We start from the raw sequence: 26213 nt of genomic DNA, 5'->3' as shown, positions 1-26213 counted from the left end.
CTTTCCTTTACTTTTCCTTCCCCTGCGTCCATTTCATGCATATCAAATAGTTGTAATGAGCGATAATGATCACGATACTACAGTAAGAGAGGGTACTACAGTCTAAGCGTAATAATGGAAAGTAGTGAGTGAAATAGTTTCATTGTTGATGCTTGTAAATGACCTTGCCTTAAAATAGAGACATCGTGTGATCGATGCAAATACATGCTAGTCCACTAGCATCAAAATAAGGCAGAGAACTGCATTGAAGGGCAGAATGGCAGGAAAATGTCAGAAAAACGAAGTCTACTAGCAAAAAAATTACCAATGGATTAGGGATTCTTATTCATACTTAGCGGAGGTAAGTCGCTTTTCGACTCACAATTTTGCAATCCAAGTGGTAATCTGAAATGCCGAAACTTACATTTTTGCAACACTGTCCAGTCATCAACCTCCTTCCTTTATCGGCATGTGTGAATTACTTCGCATTAGCAAAAATGGCTTTCCTACCAAAAAAGGATGCTTGTTTTTCGATTTTTCAATACTTTAATAAAACTTCAAACTATGGGGAACCCTGAAATAAATTCTCCACCAAGTGCTGACATGTAAATAAATTAAATATGTTTACTCAGTTTGATAATGAGATAATTAAGTCATAAATTTTATTTTCCCACCTCTGTTTCGACAGGAAAAATTAGAGTCGATTTGATCTCAAGAATGAAAGAAAAAAAACTGAAAAATTTGCAACGCACGAGGCTTGAGAAGATCGGTATCCTCGAAACCGGTTATTGATAGAAGCTTTAAGGTGAGGATCAGGTGTTGTGTCAGCAACTCCCTCATCGAAGCGCTTGCCTGCTAGCTTCATCGTGCGAAGCAAAGTAAACGCTTTAATCCTGTGTCGCTTGCGAGCAAACGACGCTCCATTTCGCCTCGCTTAGCTATCTGGGATTTCAGCAACAGCCTATCCAAACGTCGACACTTGCTCGCGCGGGATGACGTGGTTTTTTTGTGCCTCTCATCCTTATGGGGTGCTTAAACACATAGTTTCCCCTAGAGGATCTTCCGATGTTCACGTACGGAATGTATTTTATTCCGTACCTCGATTGGCTCTCATATTTCTTGATTTCTGCACCTGAAGATTTTAAATATGGTTCTGTAATTATAATAGATTTTATTTGCTATGTGTGCGAATAATGCAAAGATTTTACCATATTTTTCTTTTCATTATAAATAAATGATATAGGTTTTCTTTAGTATTTCTGGTTGAGGCGCGATAACCAAACTTGTGAGGGTGCAAGAGCAGTAACTCAAACAAGACTTTAGCATATATTTCATATGCTATTCTTTTCATAGAATACTTTCCTTTTTTAATTACTTTTTCAATCATTTTAACCATTTTCCAAGGACTTCGCTTAATTTACTGGGTCAATTGATCAGAGATTTTAAGTGTAATTTCTTTTATTAACAAGAATTATAAAAACTAGTTTATCATTAAACATTACTGATTATGACGTGATACGTGCTTATAATTAAGAGTTAAAAATATCTCGCAAAGAAATTATAAAAAGGGTTTTTTTAAGTTTTTGTATGTTGGACTAAATTTTTATTCAAAACATTTTCCAGTTCTTTTAAACCTCATCTTCTCGTACTTTGATTAATTTAATAGGACTATTTTCTATTTTTAAGGCTATGCCCATTGATCTTCAGCTACTCCTCCATCATTTAAGAAAAGCTTTTATAATTTTGAGCGTAGTTCTCCAGTGATTAGAGTAGAACACTAGACAAAAGTGGAGAACGATTACATCTGTGCGTAAAATGAGAATCGTGGTGAGATATGCTTCGGATCATCAATTTCTCTGAATAAACAAGTAAAGCATGAAAAAGAACTGAGCCTCTTGCTCTAGTTCATGAGACGTTCTCGCTCCAATTACTTTAATAATTCATAACCTACCATACAATTATAAATGAGCATTATTATGCATCTCCTCTATATTACGAGTATTTGTACAGAGCTTAAAGGTTTCAGTCACGGATTCTGTTCTTATGGATTAAATTCATAAACAGCGTTTTTGCTGTTCTGTGGCAACTTTGTAGGCAACTAGGCAATTTCTTCAAATCGTTAGTGGAATGAGTATTTTGCTATGTACAGGTAGCTAATTAATTTCCAATTTTAACAAACAACATCTCGAATTTTATAAAATATAAAATAAACTGAATGATTTTCTTCTCGCTCTTCCAGATAATAATGCACATCACATTAAAGTAAAGAATGTTAATACGTTACTTTTGTTAGGCGTTGATGGTTGAAATTTGGTAAATATCTTTCAAGCATACAATCATTAGTTAATTCAATAGATTGATGCGTGAATGAAAGGTTTCAAAAATCGTTACAGGGAATATTTGAGAATATTTCCTCGAATTCTTCTGTGTAAATGTGGATACACAAAGTCAATTACATACTTCAACGACTCTTACAAGTACTTTCATTAATAAATTCATTAATATGTTACCCAAGTGATTTTAAATCGTGTTTATCTTCATCTTGTTTGTGTTTTTCCATAAATAGGTTTTGATTTCCCAAGTGTTCATGGATTCACATTACGTTTTCAAGAGTTTTACTGCACTTTTGATGGCCATCACTTTATCAGAAGGCTTTCTAGACGCTTACATCTGATGTTATTTTCGATTTCCCGATACTTAATGCTTTAATAAAGCCTCAAATTATGGGGATCCCTGAAATAAATTCTCCACCATATTACTGATATTGAAATAAATGAAATATGTTTTCTCTATTTGATTATAAATTGCAGGAATGCCCAGTTGGTACACATAATTTCCGAGATATATAGACATCTAAAATGAATTCACGACTCCGAACTCGTCATTAAAATCATCAGTATAAAGAGTGGGGTAAGCGACCATATTGAGAGACAAATGGATTCTTTAATGCTGGATATTACCAGATAACTTGATGAATGCTTCAAATCCTGGGCATCAAAGCTCGCCTTCACTAATGAGTGTTTAAGGGTACCTTCAATTACAGAGAAGGAATAATGAATGCCTCACAAAGTTGCTTTTTTCCCAACTAAAAACCATTCCGCATATCCATCAAGACAAGTTCCTCAACTCTATCTTCTTCAAAATTTTGATCGCGTAAGATATTGCAAGGTATTATGAGTAGAGCAGCCAACCACCGGGGCAAAAAAACAACAAACCTCGTTGATATCCTCCCTTACGGGATAAAATCGCGGGAAATACTCTAAAAATTAATTAAAGCCTCCGCACTGAGGCAGTCGGGCCAAGGATACGCCCTCATTTTGCATTTTCTGGAAGGACCAAGGGATGAATGATAGGAAGGTCCTTCGGCGAGACGATTAATAACGAGCGCTATTCGCCTCTTCCGCTTCCACCGGGGCATTAAGAGAGCAAAGTTAGCGATGAAATAGCAGGGGAAAGAATATATATATGTATATGTGCAAAAAAATAAGTAGGTACTCATACATATATGTATTAACTGAACACCGTCGGAGTTCGATCTTCCTTTTTTTGGTGGAATCATGCAAGCGACATCGTCTTGGAAGGAGGGAAAAATCTTCCTCCCTCGTTTCCAAAAAGAGGCGGTCGTTAATCACTGTCGTGCATAACATCTTTAACGAAGGATTTTTATATTTTCGTGGAAAAAATGCCAGCTCCTCCGACGAGACATCCCTTTTTCGCCCGGAAGGAAAAAATAAGCTCTTCATGTTTTTATTTATATCCGGTCTTCACTTATCCTTCTTGTCTCCTTCCAGATCTCATACGACAAACCCGTCTTCCGTAGGAAGGTCCAGAATTTTAGTCCTGAGGGAATAACGCGATCTATAAATTTTATGGAATTCTCTACGATGTTATATAATTATGCCGGTTGTCACCAGCAATGATTGATGGAATAAACAGGCGAGTTTTTTTTTAGGAATAAATATTTTCCGAGAAGAAATTTTACACCAAAATAGGATTTTTCCATTTATTTATATAGGTGTACTTTTTATTTTTCAGCTAAGCTGTGTGAAAACAGTGTCAAAGAGATAAGGAAGTGGTGAAACCAACCAACAGATTTTTTTTTACTAATTCATACCTAAATTTTAATTGAAAAATGGAAATTTGAATTACAAAAAAACCTTGATTTTTATTTGAACATTACAGCAGGAACACTTCTGTTATCTCCAGTTTCAGGGAAAATATGGATTACTTCCTTTTATCCAGGTAAACATGTTATTCTGAGTTTAAAACAGAAATTAATATTTAAGGTAGATTTTTTGCCACTCAGTAGTTTCTTGTCTATGGATTTCTTAAGAAATGACTCTGACTTATCTGATTCTTTGTTTAGGCGACGTTTGCATTTTAGCCCGAAATATCTTAAAACACTGTGGTGACGCAGTTCAGAGGTTGGGCTTAGTTCAGACAGCTTAGTCATATCATTTAGGAATAATTTATTAAGGGGCCTGCTAAAACCTATCGGTGACCTCCATGACCACCATTAAATATATATTTTTGATTGGCATAAACTTTTGCCAACATTAATGGCTATGCATCGGGATATTGGTACTCTTCACTTCATTTTACTCGTATTTAACTGATTTATTCCTCTGCGGGTTTTCAGTTCCCCAGTAATACTCATGGCAAATTTTCTACACCGAGCTAAAGGTGAATTATGTGCATATATATCTCCGTTTAGTCCGATACGACTGTAGTTATATGAATTCTCGTTCATTAATACTCTCCCCTAAATTTCTCCTCTTTTACCATATTTATCAACTAATTTGATTGATAATACTTAATTAGCCGTCTCTCCATACGTGTAAGAGAAGGAGTACATTTAACCCACCACGAATCATGTTGCAATACTCATTGTTTTGTATCCTTTCATTCAGTAGTGAAACCTTTGGTTTCCTCATGTAATTGCAAAGAATTTTGAGAAGATTTAAATATTTTAACGAGACATTGTGGAAAAAGGGAAGTGCGGTTGCCTAGTTGGTATGTTCTTAGCCATTTATCTGTGAGTCCCGGGTTGAAATCCTAGATGAAACCTTCGGACTATGCCCACATATATACTCGACGTGCGAGGTGGCCCAAGGAATGGAATCGGTCTCCTTGCCGAGGATATGTGTAATTTACAAGCCTGAAGAAAATCCTCAGGTGAGCTCTGCCCTAACCTATCCAAACCAAAGTTTGAATTGGAACACTGAGTGAGTGATGGTTGTGAGGTGAAAGTTTTAATTTATCATTGACATCATTGATTGCATTTCATTTTTTGTTCAAGAGGAATAATTAACCCCTTCATTCTTCAAAAGCCGTTCCCCATCATCTTACCTCCCTCCACCGGTCACTGTTGTGTCCTTAAAGAAATTGATGCACCCAAATTGCATTTCCAAACTCGTTATATGATGATCCCAATCGTCAAAAAAATTTCGTGGGAATAGGCGTGAATATAGTTCTATACCGCGACACCCCGTGGGGGAAAATACCCTGTCCAGTGAAAGATCAATCAACGACGGGCATGTCTTGAGTTTTTGGAACAGGCGCGATCCCCAATACCGATGCCTGGATAAAGAAAAGCAATGCATCCGACGCTAATGAGCCGACAGTTAAAATCCCCATATCACGGTGTACCGTAACAACTTTGAGGAAATTTATCGCCTTCATCTCGGCCGGCATCCTCTGCAGAATTCAGGGCAGCGGAGAAAAATATAGGAGAGTTGTCTTCGGTTCCATAGATGGTTTTTTTTAAGCGGTGGACGAAGACGAATTAGATTTTCATCGAGTATCCTTACCGAGGCGGCTGCAATATCCTGATCCTCAAGTGTAATCCTCCAGTATCACTGCAGTGTGGACGAGATTACCCTAATGCATCTCACAGTGGTGGTTGATCGCTCTTCACCCCTTTTATAGGTCATTGAAGCTGGGAGTAAAGTAAAGAGAATTCTACCACTAAAAACTGGAGGCACCCCTGCATAAATTATTCTCGGGCCGAGGAGAGGTTGAAGATATCAAATTTTAAATGCAAAATTTCGGATATTGATGGTGATAAATAGCATCGAGGCATTTGATATTCATCTTTTTCACTTAATTTCCTGCTCCGTCTTTTTTTAAGTTAAGGATGGAAATTTATCTCCCAGTTTTAGCGAGCACCGCACTTATTTTGAAATGAGCTCGTAATCTATGAAATGGTTTCTGTAAATTTAAACCATTTTAAAGCGTTATTCAGTTGAAATGAGAAGCTTTTGTACAGCAAGAAATGAACAAAATACGTCAAAGACATTATAAATGGTACTAAAAATCCGCTGAATAAAAGTAATTTATCAAAATAAGTTGGTCCAAGTGAAAATGAAAAGCAAATTGTAAAATTTAATTGATTATAAGAATCCTCAAAGTTCGATAATTTGATTCGAAGTTCAATCGATTTACATACCATCCAAATCAAAAATATTTTTCAATTTCCTCTGACTTATCCTTTTCCAACGCTCATGTCACTCTGATGTTCCATCAAGCATTGAAAATAGGGCGAAAAAATAAGCTGAGAACAGAAGAACCACTTTCTTTGACAAAAATGAAAATAATTTTTACGCAATTAGTATGCACTGAAAAATGTTTGTCTCCGTCTTATCTTTTTCACACCTTTGACATTATCAGAAAATATAAATTCTACGTTAATTAAGTCAGGCGATATCGAATAAAACAAAAACGTATTCACGGCATCGTGGTTTTTAATTATCAATAGTATTTTCTACAAATATAAGTGGCAAATGGCCCGATATATTTACATAACAGCTTTTTACGCCGTGCAAGCAAATCTTTGAGCCGTGGATTGACACATAAATTTTAATCGTTATCTACCATTGTGGCATATACTTATTTCAACTCATCGGAGTAATCGTATCGTTTTCATTTCATTAAATAATATGATTATTATTTGATTTAAATCTTGAAATACTATATAAACTATAGTTCTCCTAATCCTTAATTTAAAAACTATATTAGTCATTAATACTTCCATTCGAATGTTCATCTAAGCTCCTTCATGATGCAGGTATTTGTGAATCGTTTAATATATTATGTAATTTTTAATGCAACCTATATTATTTTTCCATGGAAAATAAGTTTCATTGTGACATTTTACTAAGTATAACAACAAAAATGAGTGAGTTAAGGTATTAATATTTATACAAAGATAGGAAGTCCCTTAAATTAAAAATGGCAAATAATTGGAACTTCCAACATAAAACTGCATTCTATTATTTTTTGGTTCAACTTTGAAAAGACATTAGCTCATTTGACTGCCAAATGAAAAGGAGAAGAGCTTAAACTGTGAAATCAATTTTTAACGGAAAATAATGGAATGATAAAATAATATTATATTATATAATGATAGAATATATAAAAAATTGTACTCTAAATTAACCTCAAATGCCCAAAACTGGGTTATGGGGTAGGAATCATGCAAGTCCGTATGTTAATATTTATCTGGTAGCCGAACATAAGGTCCAGCATCTCCAATACCTCACTTATTGCGATAAAACATGGTGTTTCCAAAAAAAATCTCCCAGCAAAATACTAGACTCTTTCTCACGCTGCCCCCACCATGTTTTAGTTTCTCAAGGCTTGAATGTCGATCGCTGCTCGTGGGAAAGATGTATTACCACCATAAGCGCTGATCTGGGCCCACAATTTAAGCCCATCATTCTCGCAATAAAAACTGGCTAGCATTGCTAAATATATGGCGATAACCTAATGATAGGGTAGATTTTTATGTTCTGGTAAAAAATTACTGAAATAAATACACATAATAATTTTTAAATGTAGTATAATAAATAAACAGATAATGATAAAATCCAAGAGTTAATACGACCAAAACTAAGATAGATATCAATGTTACACATGTGATATAAAATATGTGAAATATTTAAGGGTTTATTTTAATTTATAGTTGGATATCACTACTTGCTGCTATTTAATAATAGATTAATTACAGTGTTCGAAAGTATAGGAATCCTTTAAATGGCTGGTGCTTCTGTTTTCAGCTCCCTGATACGATGTATAATTGAAAATGAAGTGCTTAACTAAGGATACTCCAACACTAAGGATAGCAAATTTAATGCCGAATTTTAATACAGTTGAAATCATCGGAAAAGAGAATCAATATATTTCTTAAAAGACATGTCACTCATGAAGACGATTGAGGGAAGACACATCCATGCCAGAAGTTTTTGTAGAACCACTAGGCGAGTGGCGTTGGAAGAAAAGTCAACGTCGCCAACTCCAGCAGTGGAAAACTACCGATAACACACTATTTCGAGACAACGGAGACGCACTGAGGCGTGGAAAATCCTTTCAACTCCCCCGATATATAATTTTTCGAATCCCACAAAAAAAATTGAGTCATCGAAGTAGCGGCTATGGAATAGGTGGAGAACAAAAGTGCGTCATCTATAAATAGAGACAAGCGTTGTTAAGGCTGGGGGGGGGGGGGGGAAGACTGGCGTGGAGGTAATAGAGAGGAACCCTAGCGGGGTGAGGGGAGCGGTGGAGAGGAGCAGAGGCGCCATTTTGGTGCTCAGCCGAGCTGAAATAAGGCGAGAGGGAAAAAAAGGAGAGAATGAAGAGATGGATAATGTGTGCGACGGGCGTGGGTGGGAGGGTGGACGCAGGATGACGCTTCGAGATGGATGGTGAGTGGCAGGGAGTGGGGGAGGTTCCGATCGGGAACGGATTGGGGGTGGGGGAAGAAGGGAAGACCCCGGCGCCTGTGAAGAAGACTCCTTTACAGCAGAGACGGAGGAGAGCCACTGTAGGAATGTTATGATGCTTGCCCATCTTAATATCCTGTTTACAGAATCGCATTGGCTATTTCAGCTACAAAACATTCCGAGCCATAAAAGAATGTGCTTCAGGAGATATATTAACTCCTACGATGTAAAATAGGTACTAAGCTCAAATAACGGAAGAAAATGAGTGAGCATTCCCTGTACTTTTCTGCCGAAAAGAAATAATCACGGTTAGAGTAGGGAGAGAGGGATACAGGTGGCATTTGCGATTGCAGGCTTGCCTAAGAATAGTTATTTCCAAAATGTTGTAAGTGCATTGAAGCTAAATATTAATCTCTCAAAATGCTATGAAAATATATGAAATCAGTTCAGATATATTTATGAATGGATTTTAATAATTTTACGTGTTAGCTACAAAATATTTCGGACCATAAAAGAATGTCCTGGAGAAAATATTGTTGCTCCTACCATGCGAAATTGGTAAAAAGCTCAAATAATGGAAGAAAAAAGTGAATAACCTCTATGCCTTTTCCATTCTTGCCTTCCACTTGTCCGTCGACGATTGCCTTCATCAGGTCATCATGTCTCAAGATGTGGCCTACAAGGTTGTTTCGTCTTCTTATTAAGGTTTTCATGAGGCTTCTCTTCTCTCCTACCCTTCTTAGGACTTCCTCGTTACTAACTCAGTCGATCCATTTGATTTTCATCATTCTTCTGTAGCACCACATTTCAAAGGCCTCTATCCTTGCTTTCTCCGCTGCGGTCATTGTCCATGCCTCACTTCCGTATAGGAGCATACTTCAGATGTAGGTTCTTATAAATTGTTTCTTTACTTCCATATTTAAGTTTCCCGCTGTAAGCAGGTCCCTCTTTTGGTGGAATGCTCTCTTCGCCTGGGCTATTCTGCTGATAATTTCTTTCTTGCTTCTCCCGTCACTAGTTATCTAGTATCAAAACTATGATGGATTTTTTCGTGATCATTTGATTCCTGTATAAGTGATTTCTGGGCAAGAAATTGTAATACGCTGGTTTATGTATCATATATGATGAAAAATTTCGTTCCCGTTGGCCATTCAAGACAATTTTGAAGCAAGCTGATTCAGCAGTTGCCAACTTATTTCCGAAAATCACCGACACCGATTGACTATTTCGAGGAGAAAGCCTCGTGATCAACACATTATAAATCGGATTAATCACTGAGATGGAAAAAGTGCATGAGAGGAAGTGCGAAACTCAACCTTTTTCGTGAAGACATTTGCTCAGATGGATGAGTCAAGTCGTTAGGGAAGATTTATTCGGGAACTCGACCGTCGATGACTTCTCAGCTGGAAAAAGATCCGAGAACCATTGTCATCTGTCACCGACTTTAGGTTTCCCGACCTAGAAAAAATTTCGCAACATGAGTATTTCCACTTTGATATTCCCAAAGCGGGAAATCAATTCCTTCATCTTTTTCGCCTTATTCTTCTCTAGTCTTCAATCCATAGATGAGATAGTAGCAGCTCTTCATACAAGTAGTTGTTCCGTGAATTTTTGTAACAACCGCTTCAATTCTGCATTGGACTGAAGTGTACGACATACTAGGGATTGGATATGTAAACTAGATTCGATTTTAGATTAATCGACTTTCAATTTTGCCATTTAGATACGATTTTCTGAAATTTTAAATTTTTTGTCCAAATTAGTCAAAAAATCGAACTCGATTCTTTAAATAGAAAAAGTAATTGCCCGCTGGAATACGGAAGTGCTGTTGTAACAAAATGCAAAATATGGGTTAATTGAAGCACTAAAAATAAGAACTGAATACAGTTAATTTTATTAGTCCAGTATATTATTTTATAAATATTAACCCGAGGTAGCATCTCACAGTAAAAAATAAAATATTTTCAAAATTTTTATCTTTCAACTTAGCGAATAAAGTAGTTGTTATCTCACACTTATCTAACTCGCTGTCATTACTGTTCCTTATCTCTGCGATGTTCAGCCAGTAATTACTTCCATGTTGGCCATGATTTTATCGGCATAGGTATTGCCCATGTATAATATTTCGGCTCAGCAGCAAGCCAATATTCTGATCCCATACTTAGGTTGTTATAGGCGTATGAAAACGGAATCTGCATCTACTATGCAATTGCACAATACCTTACACTTAAACTACTTTGCTCTTACCTTCCTGAAAACTAGAAAATCAAATTGTATGGAAATTATGTAAATACCTAAGCGGGAAGAGTTTGTTTTTGTCTTGGACTCGTAGCATTCTTGAATGTTTTCAAATTTGGGATTCGTTGAAAAAAATTGAACCTACTTTCGCCCGTCAATTCCCAAATATTCATATCCCCATTATCTGCTGCACAAAGATCAAAAACAATTATGGCTTAATGTTTTACTCCACCTAAATGTGATAACCCCGAAAAGTTAAGTGAGGTATATTTTCCTAACGCAGAAAACCATTTTTCATTAAATCTAATTTATTGATCATCAGGGAGACAGTTTACCCAAGAACACAAAATATCAGTTATATTTCGTGTATTACCGATTATTTCGTGCGTTATCGTCAGCATGTCCAGGAGAATGTTTCAAAAAATTGCATATTTTTATCATGAGACCTATTTGACGTCTTCACAGATGGCAACTCTAATATTACGATTTTCCTGAGTAAGAAGCTTCTGCTGTGGCCGTATCCTACGAGTTTCGAAAATCGATTTGTGGACTGAATGGTATATAGGTAATTTACACACCTCATTTTCACTCACCGAAATCCTAAAATTCTTCTTCTTCTCACTTCGAGGCATTTTTGAGTATTTTCGGTCTTTATTTGTATTGCATTCGGTCTCAGTCTCACTATTATCGGCAAAGGAATGCTTATGTTTCAACTCCTTATCAAAAAAAAGATAAGACCAAACTATAGCCAACCTATAAATACTCGTATAGAGGAAGCAAACAATACAATGCGAGGTGGCAAAATTCAAATGCTGTACAAAGCCTAAAATCGAAAATAGATCGGTCAGAATCATTAGGTCAGTTCAATTTTGATCGATTTTAAAAAACAGACAGTCGACTTCGGTTAAATCTATAATTCGAGTGAGGTAATCGATTTCTGAATTCGTTTTAGACTTCACGTGGTGGAAATGCGATATATTCATGATAAAATATAAACAACAAATGGTAATTTCCACATCCACACTTTAATATAAGACTCCACTACCGAGCATGGTTTTCCACACACCATACCATTTGCAAGGCCTTGTATATTAATGATATTATATATTAGTGGAGTTATATATATTTAAGTGTAGAAATTATCATATGCTGGTAATATATTATCATGGATAATCACTTTTTATTACAATCTAAATAGATTTTCCAATCCCTTCCACTTAGTCGACTAGTATCTCCATTTATTACAATAAATACATCTGCTTTATATCTGATAATTATTATCTGCCTTGTGAATTGCAACCTTGACCTACCTCAACTTCTTCTTCCCGTCATGAAGCCCTCCCGTGTATTTTTTACGGCTCTCTCTTGTTGCAGGCTTTGACCGATAAGTGAGCTTCTTCTTTTTCACAATTCTTCCCTATTTTTCTCAATGAACAGGTTGTTTCTTGAGAACCTCATTATTACCTTCTTTGGTTCGTGATATTTCCTCCATTTCCCTAAAATAACTCACATCAAATGATTCAATCATTTTCTTCTCTTCTAATCTTATGGGTCATGCCTCACTGTGATGTTACAAAATGAGGAGGATACAAGCTGCCAGATATCCTAGCCATATCGCAAATTTCTGAAACCTATTTCTAAGTTCGGAACCCAGATAAATTCATAGCTGTCATCCGCAATCAGCACCAACAGTCGTAATAATTCACCATCAGTGGCAAACAATTAAGGAAAGTTTACGCAGCTCATGGACGATTGCCAAGAGGCATGGGCCAACTTCCCCGGTGCTGAATAGGTTGGAAAAATAAGCTTACCATCCAAAATTTTTCAGCATTTAGAAAATTTGTAGTGAAGCCGTAAGTCATATTAGCCGTTACCATCTGACTTATTTTCACTTTATTTTTCTATTTTTGCCGTCTATGTTCATCGTAAGTAGTGAATAGTGCTGAAGTAACTTAAGTTTACTTTTGGAAAATACATATGAGAACAAATTTTCGCAATATTAACATTCATAAAATAATTCTTTTTAGCTGTAGCGTAACTGGTGTGTCATTTAAGGGGAAATACAAAACTAATTCATAACACATGTTTAGATTCAATATAATTCAGGGCGTAAATTTATATTATATTTTAACAATTTGAAATACATTATTTAGTTCATACTAAGCACGTACAGAAGTCCTGCATTAACGTGGTAACCGAGGAATAGGCTTACTAATCGCGCAAAAAAATGGTTCCTGTGGCCTTCCTCAATAGCTCTCCTTCACTGCCTCCCAATTAAAATGGGTAGAATATATTATAGATGGATGGAATTTTCACATAGTACAATTCTGCCTTTCATTTCATAATTCTAGGTCAAAGTCCAAACTAACTCTCTCGTCCACTCTCTTCATTTACCCAACATCCACCATGGCTAATGAGCTGGTACCCATGGGGCTTCTAAGCAGTTTACGGTAATTTTCCTAAACTTGAGGGAGCCGATACTATCACAGAAGAAAAAAACAGGTTTTCGGAAGGATTAAGAAATAGATCTTGCTGGTTCAATCCATGAATTATTAGGGCGAATAATTCATCCATAATAGTGGAACCCACCTTCACATTCCACGAAACAAATCCTATCATGAATATTACATATCCGTAATACGTATAAGCCCAACCAAATTAGAAATGGCACAGATAATGCCATAGTTTTACTCGGCCATAAATGAATGGATAGAGCGAGATTTTTGCATCTGTGAGCTAATTTCCAATATCATTTTAATATTCCCAAACTTTTTAAGAATGCCATCTTTTTTAACTGGTAGCTTCAGACCTAACTGTTTGAAACCTTTCCATTTTGGAATTTAAAAGAATAAAACATTTAAAGGCTCACTGAAAATATTATAATTGGCACGATGCGGGTTTCATAACTTATTTACATAGGTGACCGATCATGCTTACATTCAAACACATTCTGACTCAGTCCGATTAGATAATCCTTCAAACCTTGATTCGCCTCTTCGATTTTAAGATTATTCCTCTGTATATGTAAGACATTAACCTACGAAAGCATAAACTTGACGAGGTGAAAGTTTTCTTACGTGGGAAGCCGAATTACCAACGATGGACGAAGCAAGAAAGAAATAGTCGGTAGGATAGTGCAGGCGAAGAGGGCTTTCTACAAAAAGAACAATATTCTTGCAGCTGAGAATGCAAGCATAGAGTAAGGAAACAATTCATTACATGCTACATATGGAGTATGCTTCTCTATGGAAGCGAGGCTTGGACGTTCACAGCAGCAGAGAAGTCAAGAATGGAAGCATTCGAAATGTAGTGCTACCGCAGAATGATGAAGATGAAATTGATCGAAGGTGTAAGTAACGAGGGAGTGCAAAGAAGAGTGCGAGAAAAGAGAAGCCTCCTAAAAACCTTGAGCAGAAGACGGGACAAGTTAATTGGCCACATTCTGAGGCATAATGGCCTGATGAAGACAATCGTAGAAGGACAGGTGGAAGGGAAGATGGGCAAGGGACGGCCCCGAATGAATTACGTAGGACAGGTAATAAATGATGTGAAAGATAATAAATACGTCGCTATGAAAAGGCTAGCGGGTAGGAGAGTGGAATGGAGAGTTGCGTAAAATTAATCTTAGGATTGTTGAGTAATGATGATTATGATGTATAAGACAATTATTTTTCGGTGTCGACAATTATACATTTTACGTCTCATGTTTTCCTTATGCGCACAACCCTCTGAAAGTATAATTGCTATCCATTTGTTCAAGGTACGAGCTTAAAACCGTCGGCCCGTTTTTGGTTCGCGATGCTCAATTTGGAAGAGAAGATGCTCACGCACATTTCCCTTACTTGCGATGGTCTCACGATTTTGCACGCGTATATTCGCGTGTCGTCCGATATCCGAAAGGGTCGGAAATAAAAGACGAAATTAGACCTAGCGGGAAAGTTGCAAACACATTGGGCAGGGCGGGAATGGGTCGAGAGGAGGTGGAGGAAAAACTTGGCGGAGCCAATGGGGATTGGACGAAGGGGCGAAAGGTTGGATATCGCAGCGTGTGAGAGGGAGAAGAGCATGAGGAGACAGTTGGCGAGGGACCGATAGGGAAGTTTCAGCAAGAGTTGTCCTTTTGGGGTGGTTGGGAGAGAGAAATTCGGACGAGAGAGACGAAGGATAGGAGAGAAACGGGGAAACGAAAGATGAGAAGCGGAAAGGAAGTGAGAATGGCTTCGAGCTAAAGAGAGAAAAATTATTTTCGCCCTAAGAGCGTAACAGGGAAAAGGATGAGGAAAAATGAAAAATGTTTACTTGGCAAACACGGAGTCTCTCCCGTCACCCCTTTCCAAATAAATGTTTATGTTTACTGTCTTCCTTCGATTTTTTCTTCGATACGAGCATCATGTGTCCATAAATTTCTTTTTTGCGGAAAATGGATGGCTTCCAATAACATCAGCAGTATCCATTGAGTATATAAAAGTCTTTCGAAAAATTTGTCCTTTAAAGCTGATTATTGCAGATGGTACTTAGGTATTTTAGGTATGACATTAAAAGGCGTCACACTTTTGTTTCCGGTGATCACTTTGGCCTTGAAATTTGAAGTGTTTTTTAAGTCCAGGATTTGTGTATTATCTGCTTTTCATTCACTCGAGATCAATTTCTTACGTGACAAAGTTAATTTTAAAAACTGATCCTTACCGTCTCGGAATCTTTTTTTTTTTTAATTGGCAGAGTAGAAATTACATATCCTATCAAAACTGAGAGGTAATATTTTTGCTTGGCATTAGCAGTTTTTAATGATGACATTTCAAAAGATTTAATGCAAATGAGAAGGGATATTTATAAGAATTGAGATTAAAATCTTCCGAGAAAATGGATAATCAGCGAAAACTGGAAGTGAATGAACATTAAAATTCTTGCTCCAGTTTTGATAACCGAAAAAATTAAAATTTAGCTTTACTGGGAGAAGATATAAGGCACGGATAATCATCCATAATTCTAATAAAACTCATTTCAAATTACACCTTAGCCATCAATTGGCGTTCAAGTAAAATCTTTAAAAATGCACACATATATGAACCTCTAAAAAGGAAAAAAACAATATTCCCTTGAAAAAACGAATAGCCTGTCCGAGCTGACGTCGAGAATTCATAACTCGCCCTTGATCCACCGAACTGTATGCCAAACTCCTCCGCCGGCTGGGTATTCCCCGAATTCGAGCAGCGCAGCGCCGTTTTCCACGTGTTTGGCGTGCACTCGAGGGAAAAAAGTTTGCCGAAGCGGTAGAGTGTGGTTGGAGCCAGCTTCCGATATCCGGAGAACACTTAAAACAAGTCCCCGTGGAGAGGTGGCGGTGAGCGGAGTGGACCCAACCGACAAATAGGCATGGGTCTGCCGGGAGCGGTGCTGAGTGGCGATGCGTCGCCATGCAGTCACGAGTCATCTCCAGAATTTGAAGCGCGAGCGTTTCACCACCAATCCACCCTTCTATGTCCATGGTTGGGCGCCACGCTTTCCCGCCGCCGGTATCCGAACCACTCCATTGAGAGGAATACGCTCTAGCCATATCTTCCATGCATTGAGGATTTTGCTACGGTACGGGGATATTTTTGTATCTAGATAGACGTCATCATCAAAGTCTTTCGAAGCGTTTCTTACTGGTTTCGCGGAAGTGTTTGACCGTGAAAGCTATGAAACAGAATACTGCCTTTGCCTGCTTTATAATTCATGCTTTTAGACAGTGAAGATTTTTTTACTTCGCCATACTGGCATACTTGCGAATTCCTGGCGTGTCAAATATGAGGCGGAATTATAAGTCGAGGTTAATTGAAACCGTTTATGCGCGCAAAGATTCATTGTTGGAATGTTTGGATAAAACTGAAAATAGCAGTAGACCAAGTAGTTTCATTGCTCAAGCAAGAGGATTACGCCTTAAGATTGAACAGCTAGTGTTTATGTTTTGGCTTAAAGTCTTCCATAGAGTAATGCCACACGTGAGTATACTCTACGATCAGCTACAGAGTAAATTGATAGACACAGTGTCAGTAAAGGCAGCCATTAAGGATTTCGAATACGCAGTAATGAATGTCAGGGAGAGCATTGACAGTATTTGCAATTACTCAGAGCCAAGACATAAGAAGAGAAGACGTGAGGACACTTTCATCTCAAGAAACCTAGCGGCAAAAGAGGTGTGTAATGTAATAATCCGTCAGGCTAAGGAGCTATTCTCTTTTACTCTTACTCTTAATCTTATGGCATCGGTCCGAAAATTTCCCGAAATTCTACGTATATAATCGTTTCAGGCTTAATTTTTTGGAATAATGCTATATCCATTATTAAAACACAAAATGGTAGTTTCCACACTATTTAATTTTACACTTAAGGACCGACCATGGTTCCGACACTTTGTGTCATTTTCAAGGTTTCAAGGGACCTTGAAAATGACACAAAGTGTCGAAACCATGGTCGGTAGTTAAGTGTAAAATTTAATAGTGTGGAAATTACCATTTTGTGTTTTAATCATGGATATTCACGAAATTCAACCAGGTATTCCGAGGAAAGTATTTGCATAATTTGCGCGATTCATACCCATTCATAGAACAAGATCGTCCACGGACTGAGCTTGAAATAATTTACATGCGCGAGGACTTCCGGAAAGTCTCCAGTGTCATTGCCCTACTAGGATTCATCGTCGGCAATAACATTCAAAACACATTCAGTGAAACAACTAAACTACTGATAATTCTTGCGACAATTCCAATGACAACTAGTGAAGCAGATAGAAGTTTTTCAACCCTTAAACGTGTTTAAACGTTCTTACGTAGCCATATTGACAAGGACAGGCTCCTTTGACGATGTTGTAAATTGTAAAAAAAAAAAAGTTCCAGGATGGTATCGAAGGTTTCAATGACAAGGTGATAGACAATTTCGCTCAGAAGAAGGAAAGGAGAGTGAATTTCACCTACCGCAACTTGTTAAAGTGTGGTTAGAATAAGTTTTTTCATTAGCATGATTATATTATTTCTTTACATGCAGTTTTAAGGGTAGAAAGTACTAGTGGTATGTCTTGCATGCTATGTATTCTATCACGACAAAATATGATTCCCATGAATTAGAATTAGCATAATATAAGTAAGTCATCCTGTATCTGCTCTTAATGCATACCCTGGATAAATTACCACCAGCCGCCACCAAATCATACCAAAATTTATCAACGCGGCTCCATCTCACCAAAAAACTTCTATGAGTACTTTATCCTTCAATTTACCTTCCATTTATTCCATACTCTTTAAAATATGTAGCTCTACGATATACGACTGCTCTACGTCAAAAATATCGTCACCATCTCGTATCCGCGGAATTTCACAAACCATCGCAGACCTTCTCTTTTCTTAAGTAGTGCCTGAAATTTTCTCACAAGTCTGAAGTCAGAGTGCTGTCTTATATGATGGGTTAACGAGGGTAGCATGCCTCCTCAATTTTTTAATTCGGCACACGTTTAGTACGATATAAAAACACAAACTTATTTCGCACTTCATGTCAGCCAGTTTTACAGAATATTAAGTATCAATTAATAATAAGGAAGAATAATTGGTCTTAATAATTTGAATTAACTAACATTTTGGGGCAAACCTAATTCTTTGGCGTCTATAATATGAAAATTTTTATTAGTAATTTTCTCTGTGCCAAAAATTTTAAAACATGCAAATTATAGGTAAATGTTAGCAAGAAAAGTTTCTACATCTTAAAAATTTCAAAATGAAAGCGAGGTTTTTTATGCTTGTCATATTATAGGAAAGAAAGTAAAATAAGACCGGTGGGAGCAGGAGTGATGAATCTTAAGGGGGCTCAATACCTCAGCAAGAAGCGTCGCTGCACACCATAATAATTTCTATTTCCTTACTTAACCTTGGCTATGGAGCTTTAACTTTTAAGTATATTCTGAGCCCAGGACAATTATTTTGCACTTTTGCACAATACGAAACATTGCTCACTTTGGCATCAAATCAAAGGAAAAATACACTTACAATTGACGTGATGCTCCGGTGTTACAGCAGATATTCATCCAATGTCGGCCTGAAAATTAAAAATTCACGTGATAATTGCAAATATTGGTCTTTTATCGTCGAGTGTAAATAGCGGGAATACATAAATTATGATTAAAGCTTTTTAATGTAAAATGCTTTCTTACATATTTGATTTTCTGATGATTATTGCTCGACGTTATAGGCAAAACTTAAAATTGTCGTCAGAATATTCTATATCGTACAGTTATGTTAAACATCTAAACCTACGACCGTGTACCGTGCAAGTCACCACCAGGGTGTGTGGCACGGGATGATTCCACACCAGGCACGCAGCACTCATCCTAGCCTTAATCAGACATAATCAGACAATGCCGGCCTGAATAGCGTTTTTATAAAAAAAAAATAACCAATGGGGTGTTTGCATGGATTTTTTTTAGCGATATATGCGGAAACTTCACTTCATCCTAGATACGGAAATGCTATTTAAACTTAAATTTAGGGTAATTTTGGCCATTTCTGGCTGCGTTAAAAATTACCCGGTTTGAACGTCCGCGAAAACAAGAAAAATGAACATGGCCGCCGGTGACGTCACGTGCCCGTAACTTCGAGTACTTGCCGTACGGGTATGCTGTAGTTAATGGTTACGCGCTCTCTTTCGAACGAAAGTCAGAGATAAACTGTGCGCAATGTCGGCATATAAATGATGTTTTGTACCAGAGTGTACAAATACAAGCAGCAGGAACCCTAGCAAAGTGTTTTTCGCGGTTCCGAAGGAAGAGAAACGGAGGAAGAAATGGTTTAGAGCTGCAAGAAGGGACTTCAATGTCTCTCTGAAATCAACCCTTTATTGCTGCGAGGACCATTTTAAGGTATTTTAATATTTATTGCTGACGCTAATTGAATAGAAGCTAATGTATGTATATGACACGTAAATTATTCATGATGAAGAGCCTTTAACATCTGCTGAATGAATCCATTAATCGTACAAAATAGCCAACGTAATGAAATGGAAAATAGATGCTTCCAAAAAACTGCAATGCAAAGGATGTAAATTGTTGACGAAGAAAACCTTGGAAGAAGCATCTAGTAGATCAGAAGTAAACAGTTTGAGCTATGATTTTGGTATCATCATCATCATCATCATCACTGGTCAACAATCCTAGGATTGGTTTGACGCAGCTCTCCACTCAGTTCTCCTATCAGCTAATCTTTTCACTCCTACGTATTTCTTCTCTTTCACATCTCTCTTTGCGTATTCGATTTTGTTCGATTCGATATTAATGTGCTAGATTTTTAATACGGTCCCATTATCATTTCGTTCGTTTTGTATGACGAGGTATCCTTGTGCCCCCCCCCCCCCCCTGCAAAAAATCCTGGATCTGCCCCTGTGCAACATTGAAGCCTAATAACAACAGAACAGTTAATATTTCTGAAAAATATTTCATATTAAAATGTGGCATCCATACTCTTGGCTTCTAACTATTGGCTACACTTGGATTCTAACCCCATCATATCTGAAATAAAATGGGCAAAATAATAAGCTTGAAAGTGAAATAAAATGTTGTTTATCATATATTTGATTCTATACTTATATGCCCAGTAAGAGTTTGAATATTTTCATATAAGCTCAAGTGATTATTGAAAATTTGAAGTGAAGAGTTTGGTGCTGCTCAGGTACTCAAATTTTTAAAAAATCAACTTGGTAATATGGAGATAAGGGTCTCGTTAAATGTATGTCAGTTACTTGTAAATTATTGCCTGAATTATACAACTCATAAAATATATGCTTTTCTTTTAGGTTGATAAACATATCCCTCCCCATATAACCAGTCATGATTTGGATGAGGAGTCAGTGGACATAGAACTAGACTGCTCTGAAGCTCATGAGGGTGGAAATGCTGCATCCAACTATGAGCCATTCACTCTTACTAAGACATTTAGTGATGGTAGTGTCCAAACTTCTGTTTCTCACAGGAGTAAGGGTATTAATTGCAATATGACAGAAAAGGAAGTACTTAACATTACCACATCACCCATCAAGTTACAGAGAGATGTGTCGACATCTCCACTGAAGAGAATAGGTGGGGCTGTGGATGAAGAGGAATTGGAGTCTGTCACAACAACTGAGGGTGTGGAAAATGGCAGTGGGAGTGAATATGAGCCATGCTCATCTGAGAGTGATGAGTCTGCTCATGAATTTCAGGACCCTGATGCAATTCTCTCTTGTGTAAATAGGAAATCCAAAATGTATATTGGCGTGCCAGATGAGTGGTTTCCTCATGCAATGTCTTTGATTATGAAATACACTAAACTTGGCCAGAGAGACATTGTACTTACTCTCATGAAAATCAAGGTAAATGATTCTTTTGAAAGGCTCGCGGATCAATTTTGCATATCATGTGGCCATGCATGTAAATTTTTTAACAGAACTGTGCCAATCCTGGCACACACATTGAAGGAACTGATCTATTGCCTTAAAGGGTGACTATAAAAAGGCAGCTTCCCATACCTTTCATTGAACTATGGAGATGAAATCATCAGGTAACTTACCGAAGTGCCTTCGTTCCTCTAACGTCCGGAATGCTGAAGCAGTCATTTCCCTTCAAATACTCCGCCACCATAAATACATCTACTTTTGGTAGATTATTTGTATTTCCTTTATCAAAATTTACCTCTAATGCCATGTTTTCGACAGTTTTCCCAGTCGCAATGAGGCCTCATACCGGTAACTACGGGCAAGTGACGTCACCAACCGTATCTTCTCCCGCTGATTTCCTTGGAATTTTAGCGATTTTATTATTCATTTAATAATATATTTCTCCATTTTACTGCATTTAAACCTATGTTTTCTTCATCTACTTCCTTTCCTCTATACGATGAAGAAATATTTAAGCGCAAAAAATTTTTATGCAAACACCCCATTGGTGCTGTCACTTTTCAAATGTTTCTCTTTCCCCCAAGGTTGTGTGCTCCCTTTAGTGGTGGATTGCAGACTGGGGAGGAATAAGCCCAGACCAAACAACCTTTATGTGACCACACATATCCCGGGTTGTACTCTATGAGAAGCCCGCTCACGGCCTTTCTTACGGTTATCGTCCTTTGGTCGGCCTTCCTCTTTCTCGCATCCCACGGCAGAGGATCGGAAAATGCCCGTGGACGTTCGGATGGGGGAGGCGAGCTACCTTGAGCCCTAGTCACCCTGCTTATGTCCACACAAACACGCCCTCGCCTTTTCGGGCCGTTTGCCTTTAATCGCGGCCCGTCAAATCCTTCGCTCCATCGCAAGCGCGACCCATTTTCCTTCCCAACATCACGTGACACATTCTCAACGCGCGCCTCATCGCTATATCACCTCTGTGGGGGTCTCCAAGGGGACCGCTCCCACGTTTACCTCATCCCATCGGCTCAAAACGATTTTCGTCATCCCTCGCCAAGGTTCCAGATCTGTACACAGTCCGATTCATACCAAAGGGAGAGACGAGTTCAAGTCTTTGCCATCGTCAAATGAGCTGGAAGGTGAGGTTGTTTTTATTTTAGTCTCAAATACTGCATGTAAGCAGCGTCTATTCCATTAACTAACTTCTCTTTTTAAATCTCTAATGATTATGAACCCCTTCATCTTTAAATTATATCCTGAATATCGTGCTCCTATCTTTTATTCATTTTTTCTGTGGTTCTTTTTACATGGAATGCCAGGTAATGATATGTATTTTTGTAGTTTGTAATCCAAGTATAACAGTGAAATAAAATGTGATTATTATTTCACATTGGTCATGAACTCTTGCCGTAAGAACATCGAGAACGCAGCTATCGCTAGTCGTATAAAACTATTTTATTCCTTCCAATACATCATATTAGATAATAAACGAGTTATTTATGAACATTATGAATGTTTTAACATTGTTGAACATCCAAAATATTTATGTTGTTTCCCTAAATAATGCTGAAATCATGATAATCTGATGACGAACTACGCTACGCATTGCGAGATTTGGCATCAGAAGTTCATGAGGAGCTAGACTCGTCATTTCAGCGCAAGGGGTTGAATAAGTAACATACAGTTTGAGGTAGCTTTACATGAATAATTTTGACATGCACAGTAGACTGTCTGCCCTCAAAAATTGGACTTCCGCGGTCAATTCACAATTTCACCCCATTCCTTTCACTTTTACTATAAATCACCATCTATATAAACTATCATACCCTCCCTCGCCTAAAATTCTGCAACATCTGGATATCGTTGGAAAATAAATGATCGAACACGCATATGATCTTCATTTTAATGCCGGAATATGAATTTTTATAATTTTCCGGAATTCATTCCGGTTTCGATTAGGAAACTGAATTTTTAATATATCACCCGGCCTAAGTGCCTGACTTATACCTTTACATCAGACTGCGCTTCATGCATCCACACTTGAACTAGATCTGGAACATATTGAATATGATCTAATTATTTTCAGCAGTATTATCGTCATACTATCCGGCATTGAACAATAGTCAATATAAGGGTTGATCTCTCTGTTTTATTATCTACACTTTTTAACCGCAATCAGTGTATGAAAGTTATCGCAGTATGATTTTCTGACTGCCCAGAGCTACGAAAGAAATTACTGTACCACAAGCCTTCTATCATAGTTAGCCTAGCATTACCCTTGATACCTTCAATGTACCTATAGGCAGTATTGGAAGTGGTATGAGAATTCACCTTACACTAAAACTATAAAATGGCATTAAAAAATTGAACTCTATAACTTTACATAATTCTTTAGTATAAGCCTAATTTTGCGGTAGCGTACCACCATCATATCAAGACAGGGTATAAATAGAATAAAATTCTACTTGATGAACCTTTTCTTGAATATTCTGCACCTAAACGTACACTTAAGCCTGATGAAGTTATTATCAGTTTTAATTCCAAAGTTCATTTTTTAAATTCATCATGTAGTGATTTTGTGAAATTTCATAAAAAACGTAGAGCTATTCTTCAAGCGGTTTTTGGATAGAAATATTCTAATTTCAGGTAATTTAGCTCATAATATCATGTCTCTTATTCATTTACCTTTGCTTTAGGAACTGTTATTTTTATTTAGAATTACGTTGAGGCAGCATTAAACTAGAACCACATACAATTAAATAATGACTTATAACGACTACGCTTTCAGCTTAGTCCGGCAAAAAGTTTTAGCTGCAGACATGATTCAAACCTGCGCGGGTAACATACATTGTATCTCAAGTCCAACTCCTTAACCACTCGGAAACCACAATTTTATGTATCGCTAATTTTATATATCCCTAAATACAATCGCAGAGTTTGATCCTCGCGTTTAACCTCATATGAACCTCAAAACAGTGTACTACAAGCCCTCTAATCGACGGATAGTGTTTAAAAATCAAAGACACAAAATAAGAATGTCTAAGATATAAGGAAATACAATTATGTGTTATATTTTCCGAAAATTCCACACGAAGAAAAATAATTTGCCTTGAACGTGCACGGTTTTTCTCCTGAAAAATCATTTCATATCGTGTGCACTAATGGGTGGCTGTACAGGCAGGCCGTTGGGCAATCTATTGTTATTTCCATGAAATAAATCCATACTCAAACACAAAGTTAACTCCCACTCAATATCTTTATTTAATCCCCCATACGACGCGTTTCAATGCTTTCACATAATTATTAAGTTAGCATTGTCGAGCATATTGGGTATCGAGGAGTAAATAAAAATATTTAATTGAACTCCCAAGATCTCACTTATTAATTACGGAAAGGCTCCAGAAAATCTTGCCTGAAACATCCAGTTTCACACGTAGCTCAAAAAGAAATGAATTTCTGCAAAATATAATTGAATTCCTCTCATGGAGAGAAAATATGTTGAAAATAACAAACATACACCCTGAATTCCTACGCCACGGTCACATCCACAGTCGTTTTTTTTTATTTGTTGACAGCAACATAAAAGTCAAGAGGGGTATCGATCAAAATACGGTGCTACCGCAGAATGATGGACTTTAAATGGATCGACCGAGAAAGTACTGAGGAAGTGCTAAGGAGAGTGGGAGAAAAGAGAACTCTTCTAAAAACCTTAATGAGAAGACGGATCAAGTCATTTGGCCACATTGTGAGGCATGAAGGCCTGATGAAAAAAATCGCTGAAGGACAGGTGGAAGAGAATAAGGGCAATGGACGGTTCCGAATACGTTACATAGGACAGGTTATAAAAGATGTTAAACAGAAAAAATACGTCACCAAGAAAGATTGGCGGAATGGACTGCTGCGTCAAACCAATCTTAAGATTGTTGACTAATGATGATGATGATTTATTTTTTGCTTTAAGTTCATAATTTAACATAAATCTGCTACACATTCAAGTCATGAATGTCATAGTGCCTCATCTTTGACATGAATATGTCTCTTCTTGATAAAGGTCTTCATAAAGCCGAACTACCCTGAATGAACCAAAGACTGGTTACCCTCGATTCCAGAAAAAAAGCTGAGTTAGCGGAAACTTTTTTCCGGGTCGAGCTAATGGTGGTGGGTACGAAAGAAGAGTCCGACAAGATCGTGTCCAAGGCCTCACGGATTTTGAGCCCGACGTGACAGGCGAAGTAAATGGGCCAGAGGGACAGGCAAGGACGGGGGCAGAAGGAGAAATCTTTACGTGCGACGGCTGCGAAACGGTGCTCACGAAGAATAATTTCAGTGGATAACAGCCTGGGAGTAATAGAACTGATTGAGTCCTCGGCAGTAAAAAAAATATCGACGCAGACTCGTAACGAAGGGGACAGTGAGGGAAAGTGGATTGAAGTGAGAGGATTGGATTTTTGTTGACGCACGGGGACAAGTATACGGGGTAACTTGCGGTTTTCAGTCCCCCTTAAGCGTAGCGTCCTTGCTATTCCCTCCCCTCGGTTTTCGAAAGAAATTAGTTTCAGGATTTTAAGGCATAAAATCTTCCTTAACATCCAACTTTCGTCATAAACGAAACGAAGTGATCATAAAATGATACATTTATTTAGAATCATAACATCCAACGGATTTAAAAGAAATTTTGTGTCTCTTTTGACCGATTGGTTATTCGCTAGAGCGAAAATGCTTATAAAATCAGTTTTAAACGATCGTTAAATAGTTTTCAGAGTAAATTCTAAGGAAAGCTAAAATCCAAAGAAAGAAGCTTCTTCCGGCTCATGTCAATAAAAAATCTCACGATACTATGCATAGTTTGAGTATCCCAACAACATAGGTAAACATCCACAT

The sequence above is a fragment of the Ischnura elegans genome, chromosome 3 (assembly GCF_921293095.1).
Source record: "Ischnura elegans chromosome 3, ioIscEleg1.1, whole genome shotgun sequence".
NCBI classification, from domain to species: Eukaryota; Metazoa; Arthropoda; class Insecta; order Odonata; family Coenagrionidae; genus Ischnura; species Ischnura elegans.
The sequence above is the reverse complement of the archived record's forward strand: the minus strand, read 5'-3'. Positions refer to the sequence as shown.